This window comes from Grammomys surdaster, unplaced genomic scaffold (assembly GCF_004785775.1).
Source record: "Grammomys surdaster isolate TR1022 unplaced genomic scaffold, NIH_TR_1.0 63, whole genome shotgun sequence".
In the NCBI taxonomy this organism is placed as follows: Eukaryota; Metazoa; Chordata; class Mammalia; order Rodentia; family Muridae; genus Grammomys; species Grammomys surdaster.
The window spans coordinates 30287027-30295314 of record NW_021604565.1 but is presented as its reverse complement, the minus strand read 5'-3'; the positions used below and the strand labels follow the sequence as shown (position 1 = coordinate 30295314).

The following is an 8288-nucleotide window of genomic DNA, read 5'->3' as shown; positions in this document are numbered from 1 at the left end:
TAAAAAGGATTTATTTATTTATTTATTTATTTATTTATTTATTTATTTATGTACACAGTGTTCTATCTGCATGTATACCTGCAGGCCAGAAGAGGACACCAAATCTCATTACAGATGGTTGTGAGCCACCATATAGTTACTGGGAATTGAACAAAGGACCTCTTGAAGAGCAGCCAGTGCTCTTAACCTCTGAGCTGTCTCTCCAGCCCAGCCTTTACTTTGTTATCACAGGATAAAAAGAGGTACCCCAAAGGCAGGGATATCACAAGGTCCAGGGCTGCCTGGACTCAGTGAGTCAGCTCAATGGTAAAGTCCTTTCTGAGTGTTTATTTGGGGACAGGGACTTTTCTGTGTCCAGGCTGGCCTCTAAGTCTCTCTGTGGACCAGTCAGCTGAGCCTGCTGTGTGTGTGTTTGTGTGTTTCCTCTTCCTCAGCCTCTGAGTTCTGGGATTACAGACGTGAGCCGCTCTGACCAGCTAATTAGGATCTCTTACTGCCCAGTATATCACAGTTTTTCCTCTTCCTCCTCAGCCCATCTGCACTGTAAGTGATCCTAGCATCCTTATCCTTCTTCACTGCAGAGTTTCTTCACCCAAATTCAAGGCTCAGAAAAATACACCTGGACAGTTGTTAAATGCATATTAAAATTTGATTTCCAACTGAAAAAATAGATTCAATTAAGAAGATATCTACCAGCCGGGCGGTGGTGGCGCACGTCTTTAATCCCAGCACTTGGGAGGCAGAGGCAGGTGGATCTCTGAGTTCAAGAGTTCGAGGCTAGCCTGGTCTACAGAGTGAGTTCCAGGACAGCCAGGGCTACACAGAAAAACCCTGTCTCGAAAAAACCAAAAAAAAACAAACAAACAAAAAAAGAAGTTATCTACCTTTATTGATCACAAGAGATGGCCTGGGAAATTGTTTCATTTTGATATAAGAACCTGTGTTCTATAAAGTTCTGCTATATTCAGAAGGGTTCTTTCAATGGATACTCTGAGAAAAAGGAAGCTTGGAGCTTTACAGGTGGTCGGCAGTAGAAAAAATCATCACATCTCATATTTAAAGGCTGGTAAAGTAACTCAGTTGTTAGTGTTTGCCTAGGATGTAGGAAGCCCTGAATTTGATTCCCAGCATTGTGCCCTGTTTGTTACTCATGCCTGTATACCTCGCACTTGCTGTCAGAAGCCATCTGGGAGAGGCTAAGGCTAGTGAATGACTTTCCTGAGATGTCCACTGTTTTGTGTAGACGTCTATGGATAAGCTCTAGAGGCAAGGCCCTAAGAAGCTAATGTCAGGATTGATTCTTGCTATTGATATGCTTATCCTGTCTTTATTAAATTAATATAACAATCCCTGGGTATGAGCTCACTTCGTTGGGCAGATTTTCTGCAGATCAATGAAGACGTTCTGTTTTGTGGTGATGCTATATAGATAAATAGATGATTTCTTAATTCTAATGATGATTCTATAAGAATTCCTAAATTTATACTAATAACTATTGAACCCTTTATAATAAGGGCTGCGATTAAGGTCCTCTGTGATGTGAAAACTGCAGTTAGAACTCTGCTAGTTGGTAGCTGGAGAGATGGCTCAGCAGTGAAGAGCACTGACTGCTCTTCCAGAGGTCCTAAGTTCAATTCCCAGCAACTACATGGTGGCTCACAACCATCTGTGATGGGATGATGCCCTCTTCTGGTGTGTCTGAAGATAGTTACAGTATACTCATATAAATAAAATAAATAAAAATTCTTTTAAAAAAAGAACTCTGTAAGTTTTCACGTGTCATGAGTTAATTTTTCTGAAATACAAAGCAGGCATTGATACAGATTTACAGCTTGGGAATACATTCTGTTTGGCTATAAAAACCATTAACCAAGGGTCATTAAAGGAAGAACAATTTAGTGTAGGTGCAAGAACACAAGATAACATATCGACTAGGCTTATCTATACAAAACTTCAATGTTAACTTGGATCTAAGAATTACAGTTTGAGACTTTTAATGAACCTGTGGAGTTAGTAACAGATAAAGTACTTAAATAACTACTCTTGTAAACATGTAAACATCTCTGTTGTAACTCTTTGTTCAATTTATGATTCAAATCTATGTTTTAACTTGTTGTGAACGTTTTTGGAATACCATGTGATCTCTTCTCCTGAAAAGGTACAGAAAACTAGGAATGATGACATTAGGTAGGCAGGAGAATAGCCCAGAGATGTTACAGAGATGAGGGGCTGAGCAGATGACGAAAGACAGGATAGAACACAGAGAGACAGCAGGATACAGCAGAGCAGAGCAGAGCACAGCAGGCAGGCTTCTTCTTACCATGAGATAGCTTTTCCTTACAGATTTTTGTTTTATTCATTGTAGCAATAGAAAGGTAGAAGTCTTTTCTTTCTCTATGCAATAAAAGTTGGAGCTAACTTTTCAACCAGAATGACTGAGTTCTTTTTTTTTTCACAACAATATATTATACGGTATATTTATATTAAATACTGGGAAACCAATCCTGCGGAGTTGATGCTTACAATGCTTTAGCCAATGAGAGCACAATGATATCAAGCTAAATGAATGCTGGTGTTATCACAACAGTGCTCATTATGAAACAACTGTTCCCACGTCGTGCTTTAACAGCGCTGAAGCACAATCGAATTATCATCTATGAAGTGAAACAAAGGTCTCTAGCTTTTCTGGGATGTTCCCTTTGTAATAGATTCTATGATTCACGGTGACACGAGCAGCAAGACACTGCAATGTGGTATGACTTATGGGCTGGATCAAATTTTTAGCTATCTCCTTCTCGTCCAGCAAGTCACTAGCAGTCTGTTTGTGTAAGTTTGTGGCATCAAAATGTGCATCTGATTTAATAAGGAGATTCATGACATCTGGATGGTTGTTCAGAGCAGCAATATGTAGGGGACTGTTGTCATCAGAGTCTCTGACATTCACATCAGCACCACATTCTATCAGTATCACCGTAACTTGCAGAGATGGGAACTTACAGACAGGGTACCGCCCTACACATGTAGTATTCTTGTCCACAGCCAGATGCAGAGGGCTGGAGTTATTCTTTCCTCTTGGATGCAGCTTAAGAAACCTGTAGATGGTCTGCTTTTTTAAATGATCCTGTTCTAGAGTACAAGGAACTTTTTCTTTTTTCTTTCTTTCTTTCTTTTCTTTCTTTCTTTCTTTCTTTCTTCCTTTTTTTTTTTTTTTTTTGGCTTTTCAAGACAGGGTTTCTCTGTATAGTTCTGGCTGTCCTGGAACTCACTCTGTAAACCAGGCTGGCCTCGAACTCGGAAATCCACCTGCCTCTGCCTCCCAAGTGCTGGGATTAAAGGCGGGAACTTTTTCTAATAAGCAAATTAAGTGCAAAATGATGGAAAGAGCCTTATTTAACTGCAATGGGTCAGCTGGACACTGAGTTTGTTTGATAGCTCACTCAATTTCAAGGACACTTTTGCACAGTATGCCCAGGAGATCATCAAATGTAACAGTAGTCCCCAGCAAGCCTTTAGCCCTGTCCTGTAGCATAAAGGAGAACAGTTCTGCAAAAGACAGTAAGCTGCTGGCAGTCATTGGGCTTAAAGGGTCCAAATGGCTCTCCTGCATATCCAAAGCATACTTCCATAGGTTGATGCATCGCTTAAAATTTCCAGAGTCAGCGTAGACAGCACGCCTATATCTAATGTAGTAAGAGGTATCAGGGTGAGAAGGACCAAGAATCTATTCTCTAATTAACAGCGCTTGCATTCTCATCTCATCAGGGTCAGCAATAAGACCTTCTTTTTTTTTTTTTTTTTTTTTTTTTTTAGTTTTTTTCGAGACAGAGTTTCTCTTTTAGCTCTGGCTGTCCTGGAACTCACTTTGTAGACCAGGCTGGCCTCGAACTCAGAAATCCACCTGCCTCTGCCTCCCAAGTGCTGGGATTAAAGGCGTGCGCCACCACCACCCGACTGCAATAAGACCTTCTAACTCTTCTGCACTGTTTACCTCCTTGGCATAATCATAAGCCATTATTAGTGTCTGTGGAACTGGTTTACTAATTATATTAGTCCTATCACTGTACCTCACGTTCATTGCCTTTTTCCAGTATTTCAAAGCCCCAAGTAAATCTCTTTTTTTTTTTTTTAATCTACAAATGCAGCTCCCAGAAGCTCTAGAGAATTAATACGTTCTGTCTTGCTTGTCTGGGCATGGTGTGTAAGAAAATCCACAATATTAGTGTGACCAGTCACACTTGCTGAGAGAAGAGTAGTCATTCCGTAGCCATCTTTTTCCATCTTGGCACAATACATAAGGAGCATCTTCATGATGTCCAAGCTTCCAGACTCTGTGCAATCATGCAATGCAGTATTGCCTTTGACACTTTTTCTGTTAACGTCTGCCCCCTTTTCAAGTAAATACTGAGCAATCTCTTTGTGTCCTTTGTAGCATGAAATCATCAAGCACGTATGCCCATGTCGGTTGGACACTTCCAAGTCGGCTTTGTGTTCTACAAGATATTTTACTATTTCCAAATGGCCATCGAAGCACGCAGCTAGAAGAGGAGTTGAGTTGGTTAAAGTTGTGTTGTTGACAGATGCTCCATGATTTAACAAAGACTGGACAACCTTCAGATATCCGGCGGCAGAAGCGGCCTATAAAGGGGGGGGGGCTTCTCGATGGTTTCCCCGTCGAAATTGACAGAGCCCAGGACTTCTATGGAAGCACTGCACTGCTCTAGAAGGAATTCTACCATGTCGAGGTGTCCATACCTAGCAGTCATCAAGAGTGATGTGGCCCCGTTTGTTTTTTTCCGAGATCAAGGAGGAAACCTCTGCTTTAGATTTGCTTGCCAGCAACTTGGTGAGGAGCTGGAGTTTGCCATCGCGCTGCGTTGAACACCGCTGTCTTTAGATCCATTTATCTCCAGTCGAGGCTAAGCTTTATTTATCGTTGAAAGCAAAGCTCCAGCTTAACTCTCCACGCAGGCAAGTAACAGGAGCCAAAGTTCAATGTTAGTCACTGAGACCCAGAACGGATATAAAACCCAGAGAGTAGGTTCTGTCCTATCGCATTCCAACATCAGAGAAGCAGAGCACCAAACTGCCCCGGGGCTGGTCCTCCTGCTGTCGGCTGCTCTGGTTCCGGCCGCCCCTTCAAATGGAAACCGTTGTCCCCGACGCCTGGGATGCCCTACTCCGCCTGCGGCAGCACAGCTCCTCCATGCCCCGCGCCCCGCGAAGCTGTCTGCACCCTCCCTCCCAGGCAGCAGCTGCCTCGGCGGCTGGTGTAATGGGCTGCAGGCTCCGCGGCCGGACAAGCCAGTTCATTGCTTCACATTACTTCGCAAACCCGCCATTGGGTTGAGGGAGGGCGGCGACTGCCGCCAGCAACCGCTTAGGGGTGGGGCAGGGCGGCGGCGGGGGGGGGGGGACTGAGTTCTTTCTGCACTGGCACTTGGGCTTTTTTCCTATCCACAATATATGTACTATATGTAAGGATAGGTGTGTGTGTGTGTGTGTGTGTGTGTGTGTGTGTGTGTGTAAAGTATGTAAGCTGATGAGACAGATTGTTGGGCTCAATAAATATGTGATAATGAATATATATGTATGAATGTGTGTTTTGTGTTTGTGCATATTTGCTTGTGTAAAAGCTTTCCTTTTTGTGAGCATGACTCTTTTCTCCTGGTTCAATAAAAGTTAATTGCTCTAAACCTTCCTTTTGCCTGGGCAGTGAGAGGCAAGGCTTCTGGGCAATAGAGAAAGGAGACTTAGTAATTAATCCTCCACTAAATTCCCCCCAGTTATACACCATATGTTAATTGCCAGAGAACTTTAAGTGTGACAGTTTGGATATGCTTGGCCCAGGGAGTGGCACTATTAGGGGGTGTGGCCTTGTTGGAGTAGGTGTGTCACTGTGGATGTGGGCTTTAAGAACCTCATCCTAGCTGCCTGGGAGCCAATATTCTGCTAATATCCTTCAGAAGAAGATCTAGAACTCTCAGCTCCTCCTGCACCGTGCCTGCCTGGATGCTGCCATGCTCTTGCCTTGATGATAATGGACTGAACCTCAGAGCCTGTAAGCTAGCTCTAATTAAATATTGTCCTTGTAAGAGTTGTCTTGGTCACGGTGACTGTCCACAGCAATAAAACTCTAAGACATATAATAAGTTTATAGAGGAGTAAGAATTAAGTTTTATAGCATGTAACAAGCACAGAGAATTATAAAGTAAGCAAGAGTTAAGTTTCCTAGCACTAATCAAGCACAGAGATTTACAACATAAATAATAGAGTGAGAGTCCTCAGCACTTAATGAAGCACAGAACAGTAATAAAGAGTTAAGTTTTTGCCTTTAATCCCAGCACTTGGGAGGCAGAGGCAGGCAGATTTCTGAGTTCGAGGCCAGCCTGGTCTACAGAGTGAGTTCCAGGACAGCCAGGACTACACAGAAAAAAAAAAAAAAGTTACGTTTTTAGCACAGAACAGTAAGATAGAGCTAAGCAGTAAAATAAAACATAGAGAGTTGTAGACAAAAGAGGCCAGTGGATTTCAGTCACAGAATAAGCAAGAAAGTTAATATTTTTTAGAAGCCATCAACTTCAGCATCCAGCATAGTTAGAGACTTAAAAGGCCAGAGATCATCAATCTTTTAACCTGTGTATGACATATATATGCCTACTTCAGCTCCTTACCCTAAGGCCAGGCAGAGGCACCCAGCAACTAGGGAGGTGGAGCCAGGAGAATCAGTAATCTACAGTCATCCTTGGCTACATAAAGAGTTTGAGGCTAGTCTGGGCTACATGAGATCCTGTCCTAATATTTAAAACAAAGCAAATATAAAAGCATGAATGTAACAGCTGAAAGTAATACTGCCTTTATTTTAACAAGCCTTTGTGACATCATACTACATGTGCTTTATAATTTATTGATTAAGTTAAATTATTTCATTAAAACAGTCTCATGAGGGCTGGGGATATAGCTCAGAGTGGATATAGCTGCCTAGCATGTGTGAAGTTTTGGGTTTACTCACAAACAAACAAAACAAAAGGAAGAACCAACATGTTAGAACATAACCCAAAGGGATGGGCTCAGAAGCTAGGTTTCTCTGACCATCTCTGACCTCCTGGTGATTACTCTTCACATAGAACTGGGAAACCAGAATTATTCCTCTCCCAGGCATGCCATGGAAACCAAACCCCCTTTTTCCCCAAAGCCAGCCATAAAACCTGGGAACATGGCTCTGACTCTGCACTGTGTGACAGCTGCCTATAAAGAAATTTTCTGATGTTAGAGAGATGGCTCAGTGATTAAAAGCACTGCTGCTCTTCTAGAGGACCTGGGTTCAGTTCCCAGCACCTACCTACACGGCAGCTCACAACTGTCTGTAACTCCAGTTCCAAGAGATCTGACACACAGACATACATGCAGGCAACACACATAAAATCAGGCTCCTTTCTCTAATAATTCTTTAAAATTAAAAAAATTAAAAGAAAGAAGGGAAGAGAGAAGGGAAGAGAGAAAGAAAGAGAGAGGGAAGGAGGGAGGGAGGGAGGGAGGGAGGGAGAGAGAGAGAGAGAGAGAGAGAGAGAGAGAGAGAGAGAGGAAAAAGACATTCTCTGATCTTACTTGTTCAATTGTAGGCTGCAAGGCCGTCAGAGGTTGGACCAGTCTTTGCTGTGCAGGTGTGAGGAACCAAGTTTTCATCCCCAGCACCCAGATTCTGTGAGAGAAAATAAAGTGGAGAGTAACTGAAAACACACTCAACATTAATCTCTGGTCTGTGCATACAAATACACACACAGAGACATAGACAGAGACACATAAGAGAGAGAGAGACAGACAGAGAGAGAACAGGCACACAGCCACATCATTACATCATTTCAGGAGTCTTCTCTTATACCTGGGAGGAAGGGAGACTATCTATAACTACATTAAGAGGCCAAAAAAGAATGTGCTCAGATGGGCTGGGCTGGGCTGGGCTGGGCTGGGCTGGGCTGGGCTGGGCTGTGTGTCCCCTCTTCCCCAACTGGTTAATTATTATACCCTGCTGACAACTCACACTGCTAAATGGCTGCATATACTTCATCAAACCTGAATATAAGAGTGCGTGGCTCACACTGGTCTTTGGGTTCTTATTCATAGTGCGAATGAGAATTTCTGGGAAGGAGCTTTGTCTATGAATGCCGACTGACTGATTAGAATTTCAGTGACCTTGGAGATGGAGAATGTTGCATGCCCAGAGCCTGCCACAGTTTATCTTGGGCTATCTTTAGCCCACCCAAGAGCCATTCCTTGTGCCCCTCTGTGTT

General features: G+C 42.9%; 1 pseudogene; it reads right to left on the bottom strand.

The window, feature by feature from the left end:
* Positions 1–2650: 2650 nt before the first annotated feature.
* LOC114619494 lies at positions 2651–4900 on the bottom strand (annotated as a pseudogene).
* Positions 4901–8288: the final 3388 nt, after the last annotated feature.